Source organism: Saccoglossus kowalevskii, chromosome 18 (genome assembly GCF_978046115.1).
Source record: "Saccoglossus kowalevskii chromosome 18, keSacKowa6.1, whole genome shotgun sequence".
NCBI classification, from domain to species: Eukaryota; Metazoa; Hemichordata; class Enteropneusta; family Harrimaniidae; genus Saccoglossus; species Saccoglossus kowalevskii.
The window spans coordinates 23428246-23442239 of NC_140658.1; the positions used below are offsets into that span (position 1 = coordinate 23428246).

The 13994-nt window shown below is 39.6% G+C and overlaps 1 long non-coding RNA gene across 1 annotated transcript; it reads left to right on the forward strand.

The window, feature by feature from the left end:
* Positions 1-138: 138 nt before the first annotated feature.
* LOC146731929 (uncharacterized) lies at positions 139-2800 on the forward strand. Its single transcript, XR_014927003.1, has 2 exons — positions 139-940; positions 2444-2800. It is a non-coding gene; the product is annotated as an uncharacterized LOC146731929 (long non-coding RNA).
* Positions 2801-13994: the final 11194 nt, after the last annotated feature.

Below are 13994 nucleotides of genomic sequence, written 5' to 3' on the forward strand. Positions count from 1 at the left end.
GTTTTATTAAAAAAAATAAATGAGAGGAAAAAAGGTACGTAGTTACATTTACGCTTTAAGTATGTGCTACAGTCATGCGTCACATAATTCTCTGAAGTCAAAGTCAGGACTTCTTTTTTGTTTTGCAAAAAAAATAATTGTTCTTATAACCTGACCACTAAAGAAATCCCGACTGGACGCATCTGCGGGCATTTGACTGCTATTAATTATTCTTGATGTCATTGATTATTCATGAGTGTGTATGTAAAAGTAAACATGACCTTTTAAAGGTTGATTCAATTCGATCGCAGAGATGGATACTTTAACTTTCTAAGTGTCAAAGGCAATGCTTTCATCCATGTTTTTTGAAAACAAGTCGATTTAAATGACCAATGTATAAGTAGTCTTTCAAAAGTGAAAGGTCATAACATTAACATATGACATATAAAGCCGCAGGGGGTCGCCTACAGATCATCCAGTCTGGATTTCTTTCGAGGTCAGGCGAGTTTTTAAGATCTTGTTAAAAAGACTAAATTTACAGTTAATTATATTTTTTTTTGTCAAACAAAAAAGAAGTCCTGACTTTGCCAGTCTAGTCACCATGCTGCAACACTAAAAAGCATTAAGCATGATAGACATGCCTTTGGCTCTAGATAGATTTAACCCCAGGCAACACCTGGATTCCCCATCAGAGTCGAAATGAATAGGAGTTAGCATAACTGTGATAGGAGCTAATAAAATCGGCATGTTAGATTTTTTTTAATCCACAGAAAGCATCATAGAAGCATTGTCGCAAGAAAGTGATGAAACATTCTCGGTCAGAATCACATGTTGTCTGTAAGGATTGGGCTATTTCAGTATCCAAACTCATTTGACTTTGCTATAAAATAATGCTGCGGTTTATTATCCATGGAGGTTCAAGAGTCTACGTGTCACCTATCAGACCTATTTGCAGCAAGGGGTATGTGTAATATCAGCTTATTGTAGTACATCAAGCATTGCTTGCTATCTTTATAGCTGCCCTATGCTTTATGAGGTTACACAACTGTCATCATACCCATATATCTGACAATTGCATGAGAAGCTGTCAAAGACAGACTTTTGTGCCCCAAATATACTTTACAATAACAATGTCACTGCAAAATTCACGATTGTGACTCGGAGAGATATATGGCGGGTGCCACATGTGGAGCAGGATAAAACACCTGACATCACCTCTTGGCTTGTGCCTTGAGGTCCATGTATCTCTCTCACCAATTTGACAGGGTATTGTTTCTTTTGTTTGTGTGTCCCTGTGTGTTCTCGGATTTGTAAATATTGCCTTTTGACATTGATTGTTTGGCTTATAGTTGGGTATTGTTGCTTGGATTTTTAGTAGAGCATGCACTCATAAATGCAAGTGCTGAGAAAAGTGGCTCACCTATCTACCCAGGTTCAACCCAATCCTACTGACCAAGGGAGTTTCCTAAAGGAAAAGACAGATGTGTAATTACAAAACATTTGTAATTGTATGTTAACGTCCTGAAATGTGCACTTTTTGTTTCCCAATCTTTTGACCTTTGACAGCTAGCTCATTTCCACCCTTGATTACGTAACTTTATGGATCATTTCCCGGCTTGTTCTATTTTATTCAGTATCCCATCAACCATCATGTGTTTACATTTTGCCATCTCAGCCAATCATACTAGTGCATCCATGGCGTCCCTCAGTCTTTTCTACTCTCAATCACATCAGTCATTCATTTCCTGCTTTCACACAGTGAGCATCATTCAAGTTTTTCACCTACAAAATTTTACAGGCTTTCTTTTGTCGCCATTCAATAATTAAGTTCACCATGGGTAAAACTGGATGCAAAAACTCAAAATAAACTCCTTTCACTATTTTGAACTCTGATCTTCACATGTACATGTGTTCCTGCAGGAGAGCTGTTTGTAAGATGCATGATAGGCCTCGCCACCACTGCTTCATCACTCAAGCTCATCATACTCCTTTCTGATGACTTTCACCTAAATCTGCAATGGTGGTTGAAGTTTTTTTTCAAACTGGAATGGCTTGGCCCACACTCTTGCAACTTCATAGTCTCTGACACCAAATATGAGTCTCTACATAGACGCTTCATCTGTCATCTCCAGCGGGGCCTTCTACAACAAGCAATAATTCCCCTGCCTTGGTCACCGGACAAATGTTCCATCAACACTCCCCTCTCAATTGAATGGAAGGAACTTTTTCCCATCATAATTTCATGTCTAATTTGGGGCGACCTTTTGTATGAGAAAAACGTTTTACTCACGTTTTACTGTGAGGCAATTATCAACATTTGTAAAAAAAGCTCTACGTGATGTCAACACATCATGTCACTTGTGCGTGCCATTTTCTCTATTGCAGCTAATGGCAACTTCCATGTCATGTTTGCATATATTCAGGGTACTGACAATTCAAATGCTGACTCGTGTCTCATTTGCAGATGAAACGATTTTGTCAACTGGTGCCAGATGCAGTAAAAGAACCAGCCACACTGCCAGACCTCAAGATCTACTACCCATGACAGTAACTAGACTTGAACAACAAGCCCATCAATTCATTCTCTATTGCCTCACGACTAACAACACACTGCATCAGGTCAGTCAAAATACCATCTCTTCTGCCAGCAACACAGGCTAACTCCCATACCTGTGACGCTGCAGCTGTCCACTCTATTCGTCACACCTCTTGCCATGGAGGGACTAGTTTACAAGTCAATCACAGTCTACCTTGCCGCTAGTGTCAGCCTAACAGCAATGATATCGCCACTGAGCAATGTACTACAAAGCATCAAACGCTATCACGGTGACCCTATTCATCCTAGATTGCCAATCACAATGACACTGATGCATAAAATCAAGAATGCGCTCAGGTGCACCCATTGATTCATTAAATGACAAACTAATGCATTGGTGGGCTTTCTTCAGGTTTCTGCAAGTTAGTGAGTTTACTGCAAAGTCATCACCATTGCACCTATGCAGTCATCTATCTACGCTCTTTGCACATTCAACAACTACAAGTGGGCGTACCAGCACTCTGCTTTATAAACGACAAATACCTTAGGCATCAAGCTGTAACACACCTTCAAGATCTACTCCTTCGTGAAGAAGTTCCAAATGTGTCTCGTTACGCCAGGCACAGTTTCCACAGTGGTACGGCTGCCAAGGCGAACCTCCCTGACTGTCTGATAAAAGTCCTGATACAATGATGTAGTGATGCACATCAGCTATATATTACCACACCAACTGACATTATTCGTAAAGTACCAGCAACGCTTGCTCAACATTGCTAGAACTTAAATTCACACCAATCCTTGCCAACTTGAAAGCAAAAGCAATTGATAGTCACATGCCTTGATCTTATCAATTTATTATAGTCTTCTGTTTCGCAGTAATCATCGATTCGATTTATTTTTACTTTTAAGCACTTTCCTGATTTCTAATTTTGTAGAAGATATTCGATTTTTTGAGATTTCGTAGTTTTAGTTTGCTTGATTACTCGCTCAAATGTTCGTGTACCCCACCTTGACTTACGCTCGAGCCAAAAAAAAAAGACCTACCATGTGTTTCTACTTCATCTAATTCGGTGGTCTGTCACACATGGATTTAATACTCTGTTTGGGCAACACAGCGCACTTGTCCTAAGATGAGTTGGAAGTTATGACTCGCCGTGGGGCATAGGCCTCAATGACGCTTACACACAGCGTTCCCTTAGGTGGCACCCTCATTCAAGTACCACGTCTTTCTTGCCATGATGTTGGTCAAAGGCGATTGATTGATATCACGAAATAGACTGCTAAGACGCTTGCATGCTGATGCTCTCGATCCCCTTACTTTTCTTGCATATCAGTCTTCTGTGTCATTTCTCGTGCGTTAACAATCAGCTTGGAGGTAAGGCTGGTGGAGAGTCTTGCAAAGGTAATGAGTTGAATCCCGCCATGAATAAGGAGGATAATGTGGCACATTACTAAGAGTATAGAGGAAATGTTAGTATTTCATCCTCAGTCACTTTGTGTACCATTCATTTTTAAGGGTTGGGAACCTGAGGACTTAAACCATAAGAATCTTTTGTTGGATGCAAAGGAACATAATGCCCTGCGCTGATATACAAGTACTGTCATTATCACAGGGGACAGACAGTCCAATTTTTAAAAATTTTCTGTGCTAAAAGAGCACAAGTTGTGCCACACGAGTGAGATGGAACTTAGAAACGGTAAGTTAAATCTACTCGTCATAAAGATGCATGATCTGCAAAAGCTCTGAGTAACCAATCTCACGATGTAGCACCCTTTGACAACGTTTTGGCATCTAGGTTTTGGAAGTCGTGCTACATTTGTATTTCTAGACATGTTTACAAAAAAGATTAATAAATGTTCTCACAACTTAAACTGTACACAAACCATGTAGCACAGCTAAGTACAGTAGTGTATTGTTAATATGGCTGACACAGAACATGAATGATATTGTCTGTATAAATTAACTACACTGACTTCAGCAACTATTGACGTCACCATATATAAAATTAACATACTATAGCCTTAATATTTTATTTAACAGCAAACACACTGAGGTAAGATTTTTCGTTTCCATACATACACTGCTGATTTTTATATTAACCCTCTCTTTGAAGACTAACATATAAGCTTATACAAGTAATACAAATGCCACTTACTGTAGACAGACCAGGTTAACACACCAGCCAGTGGCAACCAGCAAAATGTTCATGCATGTGATGAAAGCAGACCATTGCAGCAAGAGGAACATACTGGAACTTACTGGAGAGCAATTGTCGGGATATCAATGGGATTATTGTCAGGTTGCATTATCACCATCTCTGATGCATTTGGTCTGTTGTGTATCAAGTTTGGTTATTCTCCGGCACAAGTCTTACTTGTAAAATCATTAGCAATGATGACAATAATGATTCCATTTCTAATTTACAATAGAATTAACATCATAAAACTCAAACGGAAAGATACTGTATTGAACATTGCTAAAAGCATTTGTGAAAACGCAGCAAGTATATTGTTTTTATATGGTATGGATGAAATTGGAATGGGTGATACCACCTCAATTGCAATTGGCTCACTGCCAATATTTACACCTCTGTTTGCTTGTATTTTCATACAAGAGAAGTGTAGATTCCATGATTGTATTAGTTTAGTGATAAATATCGCAGGAATTATTTTAATATCTCACCCTGACTTCATCTTTGTCAATGACACAAGTACATCCCCTAGCATAGGGTATGTGTATGCCCTTTTAACAGGAATCTTTTTTTCCATTGGCACTGTATGTTCTCGAGCAATGTCCGACGGTTTATCTCTCTTAGTTGTAATATTCTATAATGGTCTATTGGGGACTATACTTACGTTGATACTTGTAACCCCAACAAGTAATCATCGAATATATTCATTGATACCAGACTATCCTATTACTATCCCATATATAGTAGGAATGGTAATATTGTTTGTTTTATACCTATACTCGTTTAACAGAGCTTTGCAAGTACAGAGTGCTGCAAAAACCACGATTCTATTTAACATTAGTCTTATTGTCAGCTTCATTGGTGATATCATTGTATTTCATAAACATGTAGTGAATTTAGAAGTAATTGGTGCAGCACTTATCATTCTCAGTTCAATTGTTGTTTTCCTGGTTACTTGCTATGAGACAAAACACAACACAAACGAAAAAATAACACTTATAATGAAGCCCAAATGAAACAACATTCAATGGGGCTAGATATCCAAGCATGACCACTGATTACGATGCCATATTTTCGATATTCATCTGGCATCTCCATCTGTTTACAGAGGCACATGTTATTGTATGATTGTCTGAAGTGTATTTTATTCATCATACTAATTCTTCTTCTTTTGAATATCCTAATTATATTGTGTGGCTATTTAATAAACCTGTTGCTATATATCATTTTTTATGTGACTCGTAGTTCTTCAGTTCGTTGAAATTGATGAATTAAATTGCATGAATGTATCCATGATCTTGTTGCCAGAACTCAGGATAAACATTCATACTTTATATCCATATACAAGCATTTGATCTGCGAGGACTGTTTTAACATGGACAATTGATGAACCATCTCCAAATTAACGAAGCATTGGCTATGTTATGCAGAGATTCGCGTGTTGCTGTTGCTATGTTATGCAGTATGTGGCAAGAGTCTAGTAGCGCACAGTCATTCAATGCTGAAGAGTGTTGTAATGTAAATTTGTAGTCCCTCAACTGTGACACGTGAATACGACACCACTCCCAATATTCCGTTTTTGAAATTTTCACATAACATAGAAAAATAAATAGGGAACAAATGTAGATACAACTAAATTCGAGATTTTGTTCACCCTTTTTCGTTGTTGTTGCAGAATATTATGAGTGTAAACATGGAGACGACATGTTTTGATAACATCCGGACTGTGCAGACAAGCTTATTTGTTCTGCAAATACTTCCAGTAAGGTCTTGCACAACACTGTCCATAGTCTGTGGTGAATGAACAAACACTTAAATGGCAGAAAAAAACGTTTCAGCGATGAACCACGTCAACCCAGTAAAACACTCTTATTAAAAAAAAACACCGAGAAAAACTAAAAACATCTAAATAATATAGCAAGAATGTTTGTCGAAAACAATCACGTAACGGCCAGGGTACATAATACAGCTTGATGGTCAACAAAGTATGCAAATTGAATTGTTTGCTTTCAGTACATCAGTATGAAAAGTTACACGGGAAAAATGCATCACAAAATAATTTTGTACAAATGATAAAGTAAGTATACAATATAATGTACAGCAATTTTATGAAAATGAATGTTTTATTCCGCTGTCTCCCATCGCTATCTTAATTCATTCACAAACTAAATGGATGTACAGAAGCATTAACTTGTCTGTATTTGATGTATTGCACACGCAATTATTGTTCGATATCTCAAACTGTTTTTCACAAATACCCTGCTCGAAAATTATCTCATTTAAAAAGTATGACCTCATCTTATCTCCGGTATTCTAAGCTCATGTAGACGGACTGCTATATAGTATATTCCAGTTGCACTGGTCGTAGATGTGGTTATAAATAAAAACAAAGCTTAGTGACTATTAACCTGGTATTCTTACTATGTTTAGTCACAACGTGTGATCAATTGCTCTTTTTTGATGTAAATACAAAAATAAACTACATCTAGCAAAACATTAGATAAGAAACCTTTGTGTGTGAGACTCTTGCTTAAAACTCAGTATATAGCAGACAAGTAGTCTACATTAGGTTGATTATGCTTAGAACCCCAAAGTGCTTTTCTCCATGTTGCACAAAAATAGCCCAGGAATTGCATGTATTTATAACAGATAACATTTATATGATCATTGTGTTGTACTACACGACTGGTTTACTACATCACCTACCAGAATGTCCGTGGAAATAATAAATTTCATTTATTACTCGTTAGACTTAATTATACATTACAGTCCCGAATGAAAACAATTAGGGAATATACCCGGGTCCACAAAAAACACCCTAGGGTAGCATTCCCTATAGAAATCCGTTCATTCTACCAACAGGTTCAGATATTTTTCAGCTCCGCTGCTACGCACGACAGGAGAACAGGTTACAGTTTTATGACTGAGATTATCTAGGAATCTAGTGTTGGTGATCAACTCTATTACTGTAAAGGCTTTCTATTATTAGGGGCTCGTTTGTTTACATGTTTTAGTTGAATCGCCGGCTCAGTTTATATTCACCCGGAATCCGAATTCTGGCGCGGTGAATTTTCTCGTTTTTTTCACGATCTAATTTCGTAATTTTTTCCTGACTGCATAATGCCTAAGTCGTAAAAAAAGACAAAGAATGCCCCGACGCAACAGTAGGGACGTAAGACATGCTCATCCTGCCTTAAACAAATGTTTGGGACCCGCACATGTGTTGCCATTTATGTCTCGGTTGTGTCAGGGACTCAGGGTATTTCCTAGAGGGTTTCTGCGATCAATGGGATCCTAAAACGTGGTTGCATTGCGAGGCGAGGTGGAAAGCTGAAGGCAAGCGATCAAAAGCTGGTCAAAATCGCGATAAAAACGTGGAAATCCCTCGCCGCAGCTAGAGATGTTATGTCTGAATAAATGAGTGAAAAAATCTCTCCTTCCACTTGGTAATCGCGACAAGGCTCGCCTCCGATCGACAACCAAGATTGTTGGAGAGTTGATACTGCCTTTCGCTCCACCAGGTGTGTCCCATGCCCCCAGCGATCTCTCCTTTAGAGGATCGGGGGGACAACTCACATCAGTGGGAAAAGGAGCGTCCACTTCTTTATAGAAGGGGGCCCTCTCCCTGGAGCAGATCGCCTTACACGTCCTCTTCTGTATTCCCCACACCCCTCAGACTCGGGCTGACCAGGCATCGCTTCCTGTGTCTCACCAAGCCGTGCAGAATGCCCCCACTTGTGACTCTTATGGGGTGCAGCTACCACTCCCTCAGCAGGGGAGGGGAGAGCTTTGTCGTCTCTTGTCCCCACTTTGTTGGAACAGTCACAGGATACCCAACCAACCGAAGCCTAGCTAACACATACTAATATGCAGTTAAGGTCACAGCTTGTGAACCGGGCAGTGATGGCCGGGAAACTTTTGTTTTGTATGGGGCCAGTGGTAATCTCAGCCCCTGGATGGGAGAGTCGCCTTTTGACCCATTCTCATCAGCACTCTCCATAGTCTGCTCCATTGGTTCCCTGTCCCATTCCTGGTACCCATACCTTCGTCAAGACAGGTAGTGCGGATCGTGAAGGCCACGTTGTGTCGACATTTGACCGGCACCAGTGCCTGCAAGTGCATCAGGCTTTACGTGTGGTACTTAGACCCATCTATTTTATAGAATGGGTTTCTTTTGTGTTAGAATGTCAGCTCAACTTGCTAAGTTCTGACCGTCTGAGTGCTCAGCAACGAACATCGGGCAGAGTGTCGCTATGTGCGATATCTTGCAAGTCCATACTGCCCTCTTGGCAGGAGCGGTTTCTGTTGAGTACTCCAGCGGGAGAAGGCCTTCGAGCGTGACCGGCTATTTGGTGGCTGGTTAGCAGATGCGTTGAACGGTTTGGTGGTTGCTGATGATCAGCGTATCCAATTAAAGCAATCAAGGTACCTTGTCCTTCTGGTCAACAGTTCAAATCAAAACCGCAAGGTGGCTCAGGCAGTAAGTCCTATGCTCGGGCCACAACCAGCGAGGATCAAAGATATACCAAATTACTGTTATTACCACTACATTTATTACTACATTTCGGTCCAAAACATTAAAATGGCATGCTAAAACTCATGCGTAGTAGTAGATAAAGTATGTCAATAGTCATTGTCCTAAGTCATCTAGTATTTTTACTTGGCAAAAGTGCAATCTGTATCAGCTACTAGCAAAAGAATTATTCCCAAATATAAGAGAAAGGGGCAATATCTTACTTGGGATTTCAACGCTAGAACTAAAAATTAACAAGAATGAGTTATATATAACAATATGCATAATTTGTATTATTATATAGCATTGCTACAGATAGTTAATGCAATCAGTGCTTTAATTTGTAAATTTGTGTTAGACAGCCGACTGATGGTCATTTTAACAAATTCTACTTCGAATGTTATACATAGACAGTTCATCATTGCCTACACACAATAACTTTGACATCCATTCAATAATGGCGGTTTGTTAGTAACACCGTTTTAGTTATAACAACAATCAGGTATGTCAGTTATGTATGGGAGTAGTCTTCAGGGCTCACACCACATATTGAAACTGTTAACATACGACAATGTTTATTGCTATATGAAAATGATAAACCAAGTTGAAAACATGGCTCAAAAATGGGAAATCTACATGCCAGTCATCAATCACATAAAAAATAACATGTTGGCCAGCTCAAACTCATGCAGATCTCAGGTAAGCAATACACACTTGCTGTATTTGAATTGCACCTAGAGATATCACTAGAAAAAAAACAAGATTAGAACATCCCAAAACACAGAATAAACCCACAGGTATACAGCCGTTAAATTGTAAACAAATGACCACATGTTAGTCTCACCTTTGACCCAGGTGATCACGCCCTCAAACAGGCAACACCTGAGAAAATATTTAAAAAAATGCCATTGGTTCTTGCAAGGCATTGAAATTGAACAGCGATTGGTTGATCAGTGGAATGAGACCTTTACTGGTAATTCACATCAACAAACTGACATTTGCTTGAATGATATTGTCTGTATAAATTAACTACACTGACTTCAGCAACCATTGACGTCATCATACATAAAATTAACATATCATAACCATCATATTTGATTCATTTCTCCCTTCAGTAACAGCAAACAGACTGAGGTAAGATTTGTCGTTTCCATACATACACTGCTGTATTGTTATGTTAGTCTTCAAAGAGATGGTTAATATAACCTTATACAGATAATACAAATGCCAATATTAATATTATACTGATAAATTAACGTTCATTTGCACTGAATATTTCTAGGTTTATATTGAAAACTTTAGGCATATAGTCGGTTCTCTAAAAATAGTACCAGGGGAAGTCAGAGAGCAACATTTACACAAGCCAAAACTTATGTATTGCAGTGTATACAAGAAATAACAGAAATGAATATGCCTACTTTCTCATGATTCCTATGAAGCAGCAACGAAACCAAAGAAATATGTCAGTATGACGGTGATAGTGGCCTATTTTTATCAATAGATAAAACAGATCAACATAAGCTGCAGCATAAACCAAAATGTGTTCAATGGAAAAAAGTGCCAAAATAGGCAATGATGCTGACTAAGTTAAAACACCCGCCAGTGGCAACCAGCAAAATGTTCGTGCATGTGAAGAAAGCAGACCATTGCAGCAAGAGGAACATCCTTACTGGAGAGCAATTTTCGGGATATCAATGGGATTATTGCAGGTTGCATTATCGCCATCTCTGATGCATTTGGCCTGTGGTGTATCAAGGTTGATTATTCTCCGGCACAAGTCTTACTTGTAAAATCATTAGCAATGATAGCAATAATGATTCCATTTCTCATTTACAAGATAATTAACATCATAAAACTCGAACGGAAAGATACTGTATTGAACATTGCTAAAAGCATTTGTGAAAACGCAGGAACCTTATTGTTTTTATATGGTATGGATGCAATAGGAATGGGCGATACTACCTTAATTGCAGTTGGCTCAATGCCAATATTTACACCTCTATTGTATTTTCATACAAGAGAAGTGTAGATTTCATAAATTAGTTTAGTGATAAATATTGCAGGAATTATTTTAATATCTCACCCTGACTTCATCTTTGGCAATGGCACAAGTTCATCCCCACGCATAGGGTATGTATATGCCCTTTTAACAGGAATCTTTTTTTCCATTACCACTGTATGTTCTCGAGCAATGTCCGACGGTTTATCTCTCTTAATAGTAATATTCTATAATGGTCTATGGGGTACTATACTTACGTTAATACTTGTAACCCCAACAAGTAATCATCGAATATATTCATTGATACCAGACTATGGTATCAATATGGTTTCTTGCATATCTATACTCGTTTAACAGAGCTTTACAAGTGCAGAGTGCTGCAAAAACCGCGATTTTATTTAACATTAGTCTTATTGTCAGCTTCTTTGCTGATATCATTGTATTTCATAAAAATGTAGTGAGTTTAGAAGGGTACAACTCACAACAGTGGGAAAGGAAGCATCCACCTCTTCAGAGAAGGGGGTCCTCTCCTTGGAGCAGATCGCCTTACGCGTCCTCTTCTGTATTCCCCACACCCCCTCAGGCTCTGGCTGACCAGGCATCGCTTCCTGCGTCTCACCAAGCAGAGTGCCCCCACTTGTGACTCTGTGAGGGGAGCGGACTCCAGTGTTGGTACTCCTGTACAGGTTGGTACACAACCCTCTTATGGGGTGCAGCTACCACTCCCCCAGCAGGGGAGGGGAGAGCTTTGTCATCTCTCGCCCCACTTTGTTGGAACAGTCACAGGATATCTAACCAACCGGAGCCTAGCTGCCCCTTACTAGTATGCAGTTAAGGTCGCAGCTTGTGAACCGGGCAATGATGGCCGCAAAACTTTTGTTTTGTAAGGGGCCAGTGGTAATCTCAGCCCCCGGATGGGAGAGTTGCCTTTTGACCCATTCTCATCAGCGCTTTCCTCTCCCATAGCCTGCTCCACGGGTTCCCTGTCCCAATCCCAGTACCCATACCTTCGTCAAGGCAGGTAGTGCAGATCGGGATGGCCATGTTGCATGGACATTTGACCGGCACCAGTGCCTGCAAGTGCATCAGGCTTTACGGACAGAACTTAGACCCATCTATTTTATAGAATGGGTTTCTTTGGCGTTAGAACGTCAGCTCAACTTGCTAAGTTCTGGCCGTCTGAGTGCTTAGCAACGAACCTCGATCATCGGGCAGAGAGTCGCAATGTGTGATGGCTGGTTAACAGATGTGTTGAACGGTTAATTGGTGGTTGCTGATGATCAGCATATCCAATTGAAGCAATCAATGTACCTAGTCCTTCTGGTCAACAGTTCAAATAAAAACCGCAAGGTGGCTCAGGTAGTAAGTCCTATGCTCGGGCAACAACCAGCGAGGATCAAAGCCCACATGGTCTCCTTTGAAGGGGCAGAAGAAGACTAGTAGCGGGAAGCGTCAGAAAAAGCCATGAAGTCTCTTTGAAGGTTTCAACGTCTGCCTGGACATAGATTGTGGTATGACTCCGGGTCTCCCTCCCCAGAGTCCTCGAACTCAGTCTCCCCTTCTTCGTCCTCCCATACTCCCTTCTCAGGAGCGATGCAACTCCCTTGCAGAGCTCGACAGCCAACTCCGATCGTGGAGTGTTGTAATGTGATTTGTTTTTAAAATTGTCACTTAACATAGAAACATAAATAGGAATAAATGTAGAAACAACTAAATTCGAGATTTTTGTTCACCTTTTTTCGTTGATGTTGTTGAATATTATGAGTGTAAACATCGATACGACATGTTACGATAACGTTCAAACAAGCATATCCGTTGCACAACACTGTCTATAGTCCGTGGTGAAAGAACAAACACTTAAATGGCAGAAAAAAAATGTTTCAGTGATGAACGACCACGACACTCTTATTAAAAAAAACACTGAGAAAAACTTGAAATCTAAATAATATAGCGAAAACTATCATGTAACGGCCACGAGAACGTCATAAATAGTCTCGCTGGAGGTCAAATTTTAAGCCTGGAAGTAAATTAAGATAAAATTCAGTGTCGCAACTGTCCATACGAACTTGGAGTTGATAAGTGTCCAGCACAGGGTAAAAATGTGGTAAGCTCCGGGAACGAGTATTCAAACATACAACAGTCAGTGAAAGCCATCGCTACATGTGATTCACTTTTATTTACTCAGACGACATAACAAGTGTACGAACTTTAGAAACTGAAGCTGGACAGCAAGGAAGCACAAGACTGGTCACAAAGTTGTGATATGTTTATGTATAGATTTTAAATTAGATAGTCGCGGGTTGATATTATTCCAGAGTCAGTATATATATATATATATATATATCATCCGCAAACCACATCCTCAAACCATGCTAAGTAAATACGGCCCACTACTATAACTTTTGAAGTACTATAGCAATCACATGATCAAGCCTGTTGGGCAGATACAGTTAGAAGTAAAGCTTAATATATCTAATACAAATGGCAGTTATAAGTAGCCAACCTATTCCTATTACATTTCAAGTTGTAAAATATACTACTGTAGCGATTTTTGGCAGAGATACATGTGATAGTATTTGTCTTTAAAAAGGGTGTGCACAATACAACCTAGCGTTACTGTACTAAATATGCCTCAGGTCAACACTAAATCAAGTCCCGTAGTTAGTCACAGAGCATGCAAAGAGGTACGAGAATTATTTGGGCACAATAGGGGTCTGTTTAAGGGGTTAGATGTTATTCAAGTTGACTCAACTGTTCCCCCAGTGCAACTACCAC